The following is a 16,104-nucleotide window of genomic DNA, read 5'->3' on the forward strand; positions in this document are numbered from 1 at the left end:
CTGGTCCCTAGAGGGTACAAAGGCTATGCATGGCTAATTACCTATGAGCTCTTTTGAGGCTGAGAGCCAAACTTGGGGTGAGGATACACATTCCAAGGCTGCCAAGGCCTGTGCCACAAAGACCTTGTCCCTCCTCACTTGGGCTAGCAAGTAGCACACCAATTAAAGACATACAGCACTTCCACCTAGACACAGCATGCCAGGAATATCTCTGCTCCCACCCATTCCCAAGGAAGGAAAAGGCAAAATAGAGTCAGTCCGAAAATTGTTAAGAGATAAGAGGTTGCACAGGGTGTTGCTCAAGGTGATAACATGAAACAGTTGCTCTTGACACCACCCAGAAGGTCATCTCTGCTGCCTCTGCACGAATCTTCCACAGCAGGACACTCTGCATCCACTGGGTCATCTTTCTTCTTTATTTCTCTTGTCAGTCTCGCTGGCATCCAGATGTATGTCAGCATTTCTAGAAAAACATAAACAAAACTCTCCTCCCAAATTAACATTTAAGAGTACTAAAAACTCAGTGTAAAAATTCAGCACAATCAGTACTGAAAGTAGGCTGGTTTTGAACTTAGAGACCTGTAGGTCTCCGTTTCAAAGAGCAAATCTTGTTTGCCTGTGCCATTAAAGCAGGCCTTAGAATTAGATGGAATTGCTTTCAAACAGAGCATGTCTGTCCGCTGTTGTTTTTCCAGCAATATTTTGAATTAAAAATTAAGTGTAGAGAATGCAAGAGAAATCCTTTCTCTGGGGGAAGCTGTCACTGCTAGTCCCCCTCTTTTGTCTAAAACCAAATAGTTGTCACTGGGAATTGAACTTGCAACCTCAGGAAGAGCAGGCAGTGCTCTTAACCTCTGAGCCATCTCTCCAGGCCCCATTCAGATGAAAAAAAACCTCTAAGTCTAGTATTGTTTATTTCACCCGTTGCCTGAGACAATAGGTCCGCCTTTGTTACCTAGGATATGGGTAACCAGATTGACGCGCTTTTATTATGATAATTACGACCTGTATTGCCTGAAGTCTATGAGGGAAAATGGGCGTCGACAATCGATCTGACTGCTTCCTGCTGAAGAAGGGACGATGTGAATTTTTGGGGGGGATAAATGTTTTTATCTGACTGTGAATTTTTGGCGGCAAATGTTTTTATCTGACTGAATTTTTGGCGGCCGTGGCTGTGACGGCGGCAGCAGCAGCGGACGGCGGCAGCAGCAGCGGACGGCGGCGGCGGCGGCGGCTGCGACAGCTCCACCTCTAAGGCACGGCCCACTGTGGCGCGTGCTTTGGTCTTATGGGCCTTGTCGAACACCGTAGAAGCTTTCCCGGTCTGCATAGAAAACTCGCCCTGGCTGCCGCTGCCCCAGTCAAGGACGCGCGCAGCCTGCCTCTGGCACATTTAGCAAATCCTACTGGCGTGCGCCACCACTACCGGCTACTTCCGTGTCAGTTAGCCACTGCAACGGTTGTCCAGCACTCCAAACATGCATATGAGAGCCAGGCATAGAGCTCTCCCATCAAAATTAGGCGAGAATCACCTCAAAAACTCTGTGGCTCTTTAAGAACAGGGAAGGCAGTCGTCAAACACGATCAAACCCGCCTCCCTACGAGACTGTTGCCCCGAGTCTCTATCAGCGGGTTGGGACGGAGGAAACCGCGGATCTCCCGACCGTAAACCTCGCTTTTTCTCAAACTCCACCTGCACTGAACTTAAGGGGTTTTTCTTCCCCATTGCTTCCTATACCTTCTTTCAGATACCTTAACTTTGATTCTTTCTATTTTCTTTTCTTTTTAGGCCTATACTTTTTCCATTCTTTTTCCTCCCCTTTCTGGAGGATTTAACTGACGTCACTCACCACTCCACGTGTCCAGAGTTCTGAAATTCTCGGCTCTCTGAGAATCCAGTGTCTGATTTCAGCTCCTTCCCGGGCTTTCAGCACCAGTTGCGGAGCGCTTCCTGACCAGCAGGAATAAACGCCACGAAAAACGAGAATTCCTTCCCTGATCACGTCTTTATTTGGAGCACTCGATTGAGGAAAATTGGGGGAAGGGAAGAGAGAGCAGGGACGAGAGAAAGTTTAGAGAGAGGAAGCAGAGCCCAGAGGCAGCTGCTTTTAAACGGTGGAGAGGCTCGAATGCTGATTGGTTGATGCCATTCTGCTGGTCTGCGCATGTGCAAGCAAGGGTTCTCAGCCCCACGTGGCTAAGCCAGGTATGGACTTGTATACCTCCAAACTGCAGGACCACCTGTGCCTCCAGGTGGCTCCCTACAGGCACTTGTTTTGTTCTCAACATAGACGTCATCATGTTGTTGTGAAGGATTAGAGGGAGGTAAGAAATTTCTCTTTTATCTTAGTACTAAAATCTGTGCCAGCTTCCATAACTCCCACTAAGTCTATGAGTCCTGGTCAGGCAGAATGATTCAGACCAAATAGTTAGAATTTGCCTTTTGAACAGCACAGAAGCACCATTTTGGTGCCCGAGAAGGATCACGTCTCCAGTGTATTCCTTTTCCCAATATACTCTGTCCTTCCTTAATCAGAAAGAAATATTGCCATCCCTTGCATTTCTTGTGATGTGACTTTTGATACTGTTTTTTCTTTCTCAAGTAAAAAATACGATTAGATATACCAGGTGAAATGCAGAAGTTGCATCCTTGTTTGTGCCACATATATGATAAGCAAAGTTTTATCTTAGTTTAGAATAAAAGGATAGTGAAACAAGCAAAGCAATTCATGTCAACTAAAGTTGAAATGAGTTGAGAAATCAGTTTTTATATGGAAGCTAAAATAAAAAAGTCTTTCATATCAAATAATAACGTTAGGCCATTTATTAAGTCCACATATAAATCACTAAACACTCAAGATTTCTATCTATATTATACTTCTATAAAATATATTTTTATTAAATAACCTTCTTTTAACTTTTTATTTATTTTTATTTTACATGTATGGGCATCATGTCTTCATGTCTGTCTGTGTACTGTGTGTGTGGTGCCTATGGAAGCCAGAAGAAGACTTCAAATCCAATGGGACTAAAGTTACACAAGGTTGTATACTACCTTGTGGGTGCTGAGAACTGAACCTGGGTCTTCTGGAAGAATATCTAGTGCTTATAACAAAAGAGCCAATTTTCCAGTTCCTCTTTTATTTTTTTAAAAGTGTATGCAGAGACACACAAGTTTGTGCATACACGAATATTTATAATTTGTATTTATGTCTTTAGCTAAGTCTTTAAAGGAGAATAACCAATGTGCTTAGTCAAACAATTATATTGAATAGATTCTTACTGAATGTGAGAAAGACATTATCTGTTGTTACAAGGTTGATAGGCCCGTTTCTCAAACTTTTCTATGAACTTCGAATGATGTGTAGTTAGCTTTATTAGGCATGCCCCAGATTAGGTGCACCCTACACCAGTAGTGGAGTCTTGCCCTTATCAGGAACATGGCCAGAGTGAAGAAGACTCACAGCGAGATGGGTTTAGGAAAGATGACTTTGTGCTGAGACTTTCAAGACAGAGAATTGGCTGAGGTTTGGTAATGTGTGAGTAAATACCTACATTGCTACTATTTATCATAAAGACCGAAATATGTGTTATGTCTCAGAACTCTTTTACCAGAACAGAAACATCTATGCTAGCTCCCAGACCTGCTGGTTTCAGGAGCAAAAAACAGTTCATTTCTCATTTTGCTTTCAAAACTCTTACTATGTAAAACTTTCTCACTATATGTCAAAGGCCAAAAGCAAGAACTTGATGTCCAAACGACAATGCAGCTGAACCACAGTCTCACATACCAACACCAGAACTTTAGTCACGATTCATAACTACACTAAAAGTGTTCCTTGTATTACTTTTACACAAAAGAAATTGAGCTTTATTGTATTTTTAATTAAAAATCTAATCAAACAAAAAAAATATGGGTGACAATGATAAAACTTAAACTAGAAAACATTCACTTTATCACCCAGAGGTTAAGGCTGAAATTTCATCGCTGGGATATTTATCAGAGAGAGTTCAAGCAATTATCTGAAGGGATTTCTGAAAAGTCTACATAAGGCTTATGATCTCAAAGATAAAGCAAATTTATGAAACTACGTGGCTTTCCACATGTGACAGCACATGCGATTACAGGAGACTATCACAGGGTAAATACTAGTGTATAAGCCCTGGGCAACAAAGTCTACTGGGGTTCGATGTCTCTAAGAACTGGGTGTCCTTTGGGGAGTCTTAACTGATTTGATTCGTTTTATGGTATATAATATATTCTTATATTAAACTTCATATATTTCTCCAGTCACTTAGTTTGTAGATGATAGAGTCTGCAAAATATGTGTCTGGAAGTGATCTTAACTCAAAGATTCTCCCTCCTACAAAACTTCTTTACTGAAGTGCATGTGCCCTAGGTGAGCCTAGCAGAATCACAATATGCTGCTCGGCGGTCCCAAGCTATTTGAATGCATAGCTGATTTGTATTCATGTGTATAGAAAATAACCTTTATAAGAGGAAGTTATCAGCTTTTATTTTATAAACTTAATAGGCTGGTAGAGGTATATAAATCCACTTTGGATTCTAGAGACTATAAACTACATTTATCCTATGTGGTTTCCAGCTTCTTGTTGCATCCAACCTCAATTACAAAGCCATGTGAAAACCAATCATTCACACAAAATTTGTTGAAAGGAAAAGAAGTTAAAGCACATTTGTTGGGTTCCTTGGAGTATAAAACAGAAAAATTCTGACATACCTGAAGTTAGGCATTAGCCTTTTATGAGGCAATCAAAATTCAAGATTCTATATACATATCATTTGGATTTCCTTAATTTCTCTTTATTATAACTGGAAACAAGATATAAAAGAATTCATCTTTAATGCTCCAGTCTTGCTATTATCACTTTATAGGCAATTTTCTAATGTGTTATCATCATCCATCCTTTCAGTATCAAACCTACGGCATTTGCTCTCACAAATAAATAAAACTTACCACACACTTAAAATGGCAATTTCCTGGAGAAGAAAGAGTGTGTTACCCTTGGATTTCAGAAGAGTGAAACAGCATCATTCTACAGTAATGATTATATTTCTAGGGAGGATACATATGAGCTTAGGGAGGCGTAGTCATCACTCTATGACAAACTATTCAGACAGAGCACATATTGAGTATCATCTTCTGTATGTATCAGTAGCATTGCCCATCAGCCAATGACAAACATTATTACTACTTTTCAATTTACTTGCAATGTAAATCCTATCTCAGTTTATGATCATGACTTCATGGATGAATACCTGACTTCATGGATGAGAAATAACATGTTAAGTAATATTTCATTATACATCATGACATGTATGCTGTTTGTCAATGTTAGGAATATTTCTTAAGATGATCCTCTCCTCTGACATAAATAATTCTAATCAGACCAAATAAGACTAAATAAAAGGTGTCTATGTTTAATGTAATACTTCCAGGTAGCACCGGGGAAAGCATGTCAAGGGGAAGAGAGGGGACAGTACATGCAAAACCACAAGTCCACATGTTTATTTTCTGTGGGGCAGCCTAAATAGTTGCAGGCTATTTAGGGGCAGGGTGGGAGTTGTCCTGACCCTCTCTGGGGAGGAGTCATAGCTTGGCAGGCATCCTTGTCCCTCCCTGGGGGGATGCAGTTTGGACTGAGGCAACTCTCAGGGAAAGGCACTTGCAAAGATGGATGCTGGGGCCTAGGATGAGGCCCCCAACTTAATAGTTTAGACTCTTTGTATAAGGGGGTGACAGAGAGCTGAGGTGATGCTTCCAATCAACATTTTAGGCTCTCCTTGGATAAAGGGGCATTGGCTCAAGCCTGGCTACTTCCTGCGGGAGATAGGAGATCTGGGAGTTGGTGGGCTCACACTCAGTGAGAGGTGTGACTGGAACAGCATCTGTTTTACTGTCATCCTGGAGTCCTCAGGCAGATGTTTTTTGAGGGAGATGAAAAGGCAGGTGGTAAGGAGAAAAAAATATTGTTATTATTGGCTCCATGAATGGGGCTAACCATGGAAAGTCATTAACTGCCAGAAAGAATGGGACAGAAAAGTGCCCTGGTTGTACAGGAGAAGCTCAGGTATATAATTGGGACACCGTAGTTTAGTTGGTAGGCATCTTTGATCCAGGAGAATTGATAACAATGGTGAAGTCCCAGGATCTGGTGCAGGTGTCAGCATTGTCTGGAGAGCACTTTGTAAGTTGGTTTGGGCCCAGACTGCAGGAGTGACCTATAAAATATGCTTGAAAATGGGTGGGGTTAAAACAGACCCTGGAGACTATCAGTTTTTGCCAGACCTGATTTTTGATACTGCAGTAGAACTTTTACCTGGAACCTGTAGTTATCTGTAAAAGAACTGGAACAGATTTACATCTTGGTGTCATCGTAGAAGGCTACTGCTTTAGGTTAAAAGGTAGAAACAATTTAAAGACAATTAAAGAAAATTGAAAACTCTAAACCTCTGAAGATACTCCTGAAACCTGTTAGTCCTGGACTATAAAGCCTGTTGAAGAGGCACAACTGTCTGTATTTTAGCAGGAAACTTAACAAATAGAGAATGAGCTACCAGTACCTTAAGTCCTCAAATGTCATTAGACAGATCTAAGGGGGGTAAATGAACAAAAATGAGACAGCTTTTTTAGCTATGCAAGTAATCCCAAGTCTCTCCTTAGTCCTTAGAGAACACCAGCCTAGAGGAAGTGCTTGCCGTTAGCTGCTTGGTACAAGAAGCCCAAAGATTTTCCTGTGAGGGGAAGATTTAGTCTACCTGTCTTGGCAGGATGAGAAGATTGAATCCCCGGGTGGCATCCAGGAAGCTGAAAAGGAGGGAGGCCACTTTTTGTTGTGGGTGGCTTTGCCAAACCCAAAGGCAAGCCTGGAGGTGGAAGGTCTTTAGTAACCATGAAACTTCTTGGAGGAGCTATAGGATGCTGTGGGAGGTGGCATGTCTCTATGTTAGAAGCTCTTTTGTTTCATGCCATATTCTCAGATCTGTAAAGTCACTTGAGAATCGGGTACTTTAAACAGGACGTATCAGTTAAATTTAGACATGTATTTTACCCAATTAGTTGCAGCTTACCAATGCTAGTAAATGTAAGAAGATTAAAATGGATATTTTAATAAGTCAAAGAATATTAGCACCTGTGGGTACTCTGACCCAAGATGGTGGTGGGGTCAAAATCGGGGATACCCGCGTGTTTTTATATTTTAGAGCTGTTGTAATCTGGAGTTATAAGTTTTACCGATCTTAAAACAAGCACACATGCACAAATAAAGTCATAAAGCAGGCATACTATAAAAATGCACCCACATACTCAAACAGACATACTGTGGCCACGTTATTCTAATAGACAGACAAAAATAAAAAAACACTTTTAGAAGCCTGTGTCAGCTGACCAATTTAAAAATGCTGGCGCAGATAGGTGCAGAAGTTGGGGAAGCACAGAGGTGGTCCCATTAAAGACCGTATTAACAGACACTGTAAGAGGGAACAGAAACTTAAGTACAAAAGAATTATATGGTTTTAGAGTGGAAGGGCGGGGAGAAACATATCTGTTTTAGAGAATTCCAGAGTGAGACAAACAGCAAACAGCTAGAGAAGCAGGGAGGGGGAGGACGAGAAGGGGAACGGGGCAGGAGCATGCATCTAGAAACCATGGGTTTTTGGAGTATTGTTTGCTTTTGCATTAGGTGTTAGATAGCCCCAATTTAAAAGGGTTTTTGTAAAAGGCAGCCCAAGGGTGCTTGAGGAAATCGGCTTTGAATTTTAAGAACCCATTTAGAAGCCTATGCCAACTGGGACTCAAGTATGTTGCAATGCATCCACCTGACAGAGCTCTCGAGCATATGAGGGTCATGAGAAATGAGTGGCAGACATCTATGGTCCATGCAATTTCCACTTCAGTGAAGCCTGGCTTCACTGCTTGGGTCAGGCTTTCAGTGTGGCCGTGACTTCAACAGAAAGCCCGAAAATCGACAAAAATAAGGAAGTACAAATGTGCCCCCTTTGGGAACCTACCTGTACGTATTCCAAAAGGAGAACTCACTAAGATGAAGCCCATCTTAACTTGCAAGAGAGCACACGTGAGAAGGGCATTTTCCAACATGTGGCCCTGGGTCAATGGGAAAAACAGACCCCTCAGGTGGGACTTCCATATAGTAGGAATATTTCTTAAGATGAGCCTCTCCGTTGACATAAATAATTCCACTCAGACCAAATTAGACTGAATAAAAGATGCCCATGTTCAATGTAGCGCTCCCAGGTGGCCAGGAGCATGGCAAGGGGAAGGAAGAGAAGGAAAGATCGCATGAAACCTGGAGACCACATGTTCATACTCTGAGGGGCAGCCTAAAAGGCCTGTGGGAGTGATTCTGACTCTCCCTGGTGAGGGCTCACTGCTTGGCTGGCTTCCTTGATCCTCCCTGGGGAGGTGGAGTTTGGACTGAGGCAACTCTCAGGGAAAAAGGCTTCCAAAGATGGATGTTGGGGCTAGGATGAGGCCCCCAACTAAAGAGTCATTTCAATAGTAGTTTGATTTTAGAGGCAAGGACCAAAAACCTCTGGAATCCAATTAAGGATATTTAGTAAGGAAACTCAGAGTGATAATGCAGACTTTCTCAATATTTTTTATTTAAAGCTACTGTAAATTCTTTGTTTGATTGGAAAAAAATTCAGATACTTCATTATAATTTACGAAAAGAAACTGATGGGTATTAATTCAGAGATTCTATGTAGAAAATAAACATACTTTTCCAAGAGGAAAAATATCACTGGTAAATTTGCATTCTAAAACAACACCTAAAACGTGAATGATGATCAGGATAAGAAAAGAGTAGGACATTGCATTTTACTCAACATGTCAATAAGAAAGACAGAAAGAAAGGAGGGAGGGTGGGAGGGAGAGAGACAGGGAGGGAGGAACCCGCTATCCCCAAGTGGCTGCAGCTACAGAAACGCTGCAGATCCCCAAGCAGCAGCAGTGGGCAGTGGGTCCTGAGTGCAGCCAGTCCCAGGCATGGATGTCGCTGTTCTCCAAGTGGCTGCAGTGGGTCACGAGGGGCAGCAAGTTTCACAAGGAGAGACAGATAGATGGGCTCATCACAAGCCCATGCCGCAGGTCTCTGAAGGCAGCTGGTCCTGGGCAGGGAGCCATGTGGCAGGCAAGAGACAGACAGATAGGTACACTGTGCAGAGTGAAGTTGGATATTTATTTTGTGGGTTATGGAAGGGAAGGGGAGAGAGGGTAAGGGTAGAAGAGAGAAGAACATAGAGAAACAGAGAGAGAATGGGGAAAGGGAGAAGTGGAGAGAATGGAGCGAGGCAGAAGCTGCCTTTTTGAGAGCGAGACAAAAAAGGAAGGGACTCAGGCTGGAAGCTGAAGATCAGCTTGCCTTGGTAGATGGGGGAGGAAGTGGGCATGGGTTGTCTCTTAAAGGGACAGAGCAGACCATTACACCAGCAATCCAAGGACTAAGTGTAAAAAATTCATATTTAAGGATACTGAAGTAAGGACAGTTGGCTAGTTACTTTGAAATTGAATAATCATCCATATAGAGCATTAGGTTTTCAATGTTATTTTTTACTTATTAGTCTAAATGCCAGAGAAGTACTCAGCTTGGGAATTAGCCAATCAGTACAGACCAAGAAGAAGTAGAAAAATTATTAAGACTCATTCCTCTTATCATATGAATTAGGGAGAAAGTAACAAGGCTGTTTTCTGCCTTTGTACCCCATAACGAAACAAGCAGAACCCATCTCTCCTTAGACAGACGCCATCTCCACACATCACAAGCATAGTCTAAAAAGGTAGCGAACATTTTTACCTCTTATTATAACAGACACCCCTTTCTTGTGAAACCCATGAGCACCCACCCAGGAGAATGTAATTCAAGTGACAATCTAAAATCACCAGAAACCAAGAAAAAATTAAATGAATGCCAAGGTTTCCAGAAAAAAACTTTAAAGCAATCTTCATAAAAATGATGACATGAACAACAATGAACAAAAACAAAATCAAAATCAAAAGATTTCAAGAAATGATAGAATGCCTAAATAAGAATCAAATAGAAGCTTATGACTGAATATAAAAAGACAGAAAATTAAATAAGGAAACACTCCAAAAGATTACTGGATGACATCGGTAACTGAGTATCTATGGCAGAGAAAAAGAAGCATTAACTTAGACATAGAGAACTTAAATGAACAAACTTATGTGTCAGATAAATTGTATAATTATATTTTAAAATATATTATTTATTGTTTACTTTCAAAATATCAGTTGGTCTACAAAGACACGGAGAGACTAAGAATGCAGGAAGCCCTATGGAATGTCTCAAAACATTCAAGGCAGAACAAGCATGTGATGGTGTAGCCCCACTTTTGGGTGTGTCCTCATTCACAGGAAGTGAGATCAGTTTGTGGAGGACAGTACCCCAGCTCCATCTTTATTGAACCATTGCTCAGAGCAGGCAGATATGAAAGAAACAACTGCTGAGATTTGTGACAGCCAAACTGAAACTGGAGGAAGACCCATGAAATCATATAATGCAAACTCAGACAGAAATACTGCATGATTCTATTTGTATGTGGAGCCTAAGGATGCTGGGATCATAGAGGAGAGTGTGGAACAGTGGGAGTCAGTGCAGAAGAACAGAATTGTGTTGCTTTTTCCAATAGGATGAGTAAATTTTAGGTGTCTGACAAGCATCCTGGTTTCTATAAATAGTACAAGAGCACTGAGCACTTGGAAGCTTGTACCTTAAGAACTCTTTTCACACACAAAAATAGCCCATTCATCAAATGTGAAAGAACATGGCAATTATTTCACATTATAGACATATAAATGGTCCATTATATGCCATGAATAGAATTGTCTGTGCCATAAAACCCGAGCAAAATCATTTCAGAGCAGAAAATACTGATCTCCTTTAACCGGTAATCTATAAGCTATAAAATGATAGCATATATTTACTGTGAATATAAAATGATGTGATAAATTATAAAGCATATGCTGACTTGCAGTGGCTTTCTGTTTTAGCTGTAATAAAGCTGTATATGTTTGAAAAGTGTTTAGAAATTCACTTCAGGAACTCTGACATTTTGTTTATGAACTTTTCTGCAGCCATCAGCATACGCTACCATATGCTGGCTATGGCAGTGCAGGAGTATATGTCACCTTCCTCCTTTATGTTCTGTAGGGTTTATTGCAGCAGCTCACTGAAAATGCAGTGCTTGAAACAGTTTATTTTTTGACAAGATCCCTGCTCTTGTAGGTTACACCCTCACACCAGGAAGTAGATGCAGACTGGGAAATGACATCTGTCCCCCAACCTCACTCGAATTCCCTCTGACATGTACTGCTTGTTCCTCTGCCATCAGGATGTCCTGTGTTTTATGAGAAATAGCTTTATTTAATTTAGCTCCTTCACTTCCACGTAAACCAATCAACTGCTCTTTCCAGGAAGATCAAAACTACAGATAAAGGGAAGCTGATGGTTACAAAGGAGGCAGACATGCTTTCTTTATTTCACTTACGTTCTCAACTTAACTTACAGTAAAATCATTTGTGAAGATACTACAGTGCTAAACGTAAGTGTTAGATGAAGCTACAGGTCAACGCAGACACCCGATTATTGTGAGTAGAACATATGTTTAAAAACATATTAAGAATATGTATAACGAGAACGGACATCCATGAATTTTCCTGTAGCACAGCAGAGAGGAATTGCAGTGGAAGGCTTGCATGCTTACTCTACAAAGGGTGTCAGGGTGCATGTTAAAATATATGGGGCTAGGAAAATAGCTCTACATTCATGTAAAATCCCAGTTTGCTGGTGTGTACTGAAGATCTCTGTGTTTGAGATGTAGGGACAGATGAATCCCTTGAGTTCTAGGGGCAAACACCTTAGGTAAGAAAATGACTCTCTATTCCAATTCCGATACTCTGAAATAAACAAAACAACAAGAGAAACAGCTGCCTCTAGCCTTCATACACACGGGGCACATGCACAAGAACAATAGGTACACACACACACACACACACACACACACACATACACCTGCCCCCCCCACACCTGGCCGCAACTGCAGCAGTGGACCTAGGAATCAAGCCACATTCTTTTCAACAATGAGCTCCAAACAGGACTGATCAGTAATTAACAATTTCCTAAGATTTTTACCTCTCTTTCAAACCTAGTACTTAGAAAACTAAGTATCTCCTTAAAGATTTGTTTCTATCTTAAAATAATGCATACATGTGGGGTGCATGTATTGTGTACATGTGAGTACAGATGTCCTGGGAGGCCAGAAGACAGCATAACATTCCCTGGAGCTGGGGTGCAGGTATTTGTGAACCACCTGGCATGGGTGTGGAAACCAAACTTAGGTTCTTTGTAAGAATAGTACGTGTTCCTGATCTTTTAATATCTGAATCACTTAGTTAACTCCTCAAAATATATAGGTTGTCTCTGTTCTAACTAACCCTCTTCCAGCTTTCCCATGTAAATAACACATATTCAGGCTCCTATGGTTACACGATCTAGAATAATCTAGGAAGAAAGTGTCAGTGAGGTATTATATAGATTAAGTTGCTTTGTGGATACGCCTGCAGGATTATCTTGATGATGCTAATTAAGGTGAAAATACCTGCCTACTGTCAGGAGCATCATACATGGGCAGAGAATCCGGAGCTATATAAGAGTGGGGAAAATGAGCAGAGCATTGGGTGCATGTATGAATTCCTTGGCTGCTGTGTTTGATGTAGATTCAATGTGGGCACCCACTTCCTGGGATTTCATTTTCGTACTGCATTGAGCTGTAACCCAGAATTGTGGGTCAAACAAACTGTCTTCTCCTTAAAATTGTGCCATCAGGCTACATTATCACAGCAACAGGAGAAGAAACAGAAACAACAGCAGGATGACCTCCTTCTCTCATCTCATATTACAGAGTCTTTAATCCCCTGTTATTGTTTGAATGCAAATTATGCCCCTCATGCTCTTGTGGTGACAAGTTGAACTCTAGTTGATGATGTTATTTTGGAAAGTGGTGGGAACTTCAAAGACTTTGATAGAAAATAGGTCCCTGGTAGTAGGTTTTGAAGGTTATACCTGCTCTAGTCCCTTCTTGCACTTTCTGTCTTTGCTTCCTATCCACCAGGAGGTAAGTAACCTCCACCACATGCTTCTACTGGATAGTTTTGACTATCCACAGGCCTAGAATCAATGGAGACAAAGACTTTGGATTCAAATCTCTGAAATATCAAACCAAAATCAATCCTCACTCTCATAAATTGTTTATGTCAATTAATTTGTCAGAGTCTAACACAAGGCCTATATCAGGTGTTAGTTCAGCAACAAGTCCAAGCAATAGAACCCTGAGTTCCTTTTTCTAGTAACATCTGGCTAAATTGCCTTAACATTCCTTTTTCTCTTCCTCTCCCTCTGTTTATGTTTATATATATATATATATATATATATATATATATATATATATGTGTGTGTGTGTGTGTGTGTGTGTGTATGTGAAAGAGGGAGGGATGTAGATGAGTGCTCTCTTTGTATGTAGCATGTGTGTACATGTAAGTGATTACATATGCCTGTATGTGTATGTATATGTGGAAGCCAGAAAAAAAACCTCAATAAGCCCATTGTCCTGATTAGTGTGTTTCACTGAACATGAGGTTTGACCTTTTAGCTACATTGACCAGAAAGTTCCAAAGCCCCTCGGTCATTGTATGCCTAATAACACTGAGTTTACAGGTACACACCCATGACTGGACAGTGATTTTTAAAAAGGTGATTTTTTTTATTATTCTTAAATGTATCTGTGTGTTTGGCTATGTGCACATGAGTATATTTGCTCTTGCAGGCCAGAATAGGGCATCAGGCCCTGTGAGGCTGCAGCTATAGCATGATAAAAGCTGCTACCTGATATGAACTAAACTCAGGTCCTTTACAAAAAGAGTCCATTCTTCTAACCATTGAGACAGCTCTCTTAGGTCCCATTATGCTTGCTTTTGTTTTGCTTTTTATGTTGTTCTGGGAAATAAAATTCTGCTCTTCAAGACTGCACAAGAAGTGCTCATATACTGATTCACCTTCTCGGCCCCAGCTCTGTTAGTATGTCCTGTTAAGTGATTTTATTTACTACTCACAAGTGTTAGTAAGTGTATTCCTTTAAATAGCCATATAAAGGCAGGCATCATCACCTCCAGTCATGTGAACTTTTGCTGCAAAGACCAATAGACACCTTTAACCCAGGTAGTTCATGAAGATCAGAGAAACAACTTCACTCGAGTGAGATAATGTATTTAATTAAAATTATATATAGCAGCTGAGTTGAAGGATTTCTTACAGGAACATGCATGCAGGGTTATTTAGAGGAACGTGGGAACTTATAAATGGCTACACTACTAAAGAAAAAATATTCTATTCCAATAATGCTTAATTGCCTAAAATTGGCTAGGAAGAGGTGTGGCATCATGAGCTCTCCCAAGCTCTAATAATCATCAATATCTATATTACTCAGAAGTGGATCAGCCTTCACGATCATCTCCTCCATCCATGATGGAAAAGCAAGGGGCCAGATCTTGGACAAGTCTCCTGTTGGTCAGCGTAGCTGCTGAGAGTACAAGAGAACAATATCTACACAGTGCACGGAGGACAGCCATTCCACAGCTCCTCCTCAGGAGGACAGTGAATCAAAGGGCCTTTCGAGCAGAAGATGACGAGGATGCGATTAGTGTCCTTAGAAATGGTCCCTAATCTCCCCTTCCTGTGAGGGTATAGTGAGAAGAGCTGACTCATAACCTGGAAGCAAGCCCTTACCAAGCTTTAAGTCTGCAATGCTGTGATCTTATATTTCACAATGAAAAACTGAGACAACCTAACCTGTACTTCTCTGCTACAGTATTCCACAGTAATTGAGCTGTCAGTATCACATTGGGTGACTCTGGTGAGCATCTGGACTTTCCTGATCCCCATGTGTTGACCTTTAATATATCACTATATAACTAGTGATGGAAATGGAATATTTTCTGACATTCTTCTGTTGTGCCCACGTTTAGACCCCCAGAGACACCACAAGGAATCCAGTCAAGTCAAGAATGCAAAAGCAAGGTTTATTCTTTCCAGCCAGGCTGGGGGAGTGCAGACCTTACATATGAACGCAGCACAGTGGGGAGAGCTCTCATTTCTCATTTGAGGTTGACACATATAGGCAAAAACCACAAGCCAGGTTTACTCAGGGTCAAGGAGGTTGGTTTTGCTAGATACAGGGTGTGGACTACTTCTGCTTCTGTGTGTGCCCCCGCCCTCCCCCTGAGCTGTTATTTCTGCTCCTGTCTAGACCACAAAGCTAGGTGGCTAGCTGTCAGGAAGAGTTGGTTTTTCCAGCTAGTTCTTCTGATGTTGCAAAGAGCTCAAAGTCGGTGTCTTATCCAGCTCCTGACCAAGCAAAGCTTTTTAAAAATTTTTTATGTCCTTATAATTCTGTCTGTGGTGATTTAACTAACAGTTTATTATTTTCTTCAGTGAATAGTGTAAAAAAATGTTGATTACTTTTAAAATTAAAAGAGCACGTAATGATTACCAAGAATAATCTATGCTCGTCTAAACTCTGCATGCAATTTAATCTTTATCATCATGGTTTTATGATAGGCTTGTCATAAGAGTGATTGGATAGATTTCAAATAAAAGAGGAAATTTACTCATTTATACTTAAAAGTATTTCAATAAAAGTAGAAAGATGTTTTCTCATAAACAGTTTTCCTCTCCAAAATGAACAAATAATGCTTCAAGTGTGATACAAAAAGCATACACTGAATTATTTTGGAAAACAAACAGATTAGGTCTTCAGATAAATCAGTTTAGAATATTCTAACAGGAATTGTAACTCTGCTGTTATTCTTGGGTCCACATGAGCAGTTCTGTGCTAGAGAATTCACGTAATCCTGGTTATGTTAGGACTTCTCAATACTTCTTAACCACACAAATTCTTTTCCTACAAACAAAGATTTTTGGAAACATCAATCTAGATCTTATGTAGATGTCCCCAAAATGAGCAATGTTATACTCTGTCTAATAACTCTG

At 40.8% G+C, this 16,104-nt stretch overlaps 1 pseudogene; it reads right to left on the minus strand.

Annotated features, from left to right (window-relative positions):
• LOC125406703 (small ribosomal subunit protein uS2 pseudogene) overlaps positions 1 to 1,393 on the minus strand; it is a 39,968-nt pseudogene extending 38,575 nt beyond the window's left edge.
• Between the last annotated feature and the right edge of the window lie 14,711 nt (positions 1,394 to 16,104).

Source organism: Myodes glareolus, chromosome 5 (assembly GCF_982192425.1).
Source record: "Myodes glareolus chromosome 5, mMyoGla1.1, whole genome shotgun sequence".
NCBI lineage: Eukaryota > Metazoa > Chordata > Mammalia > Rodentia > Cricetidae > Myodes > Myodes glareolus.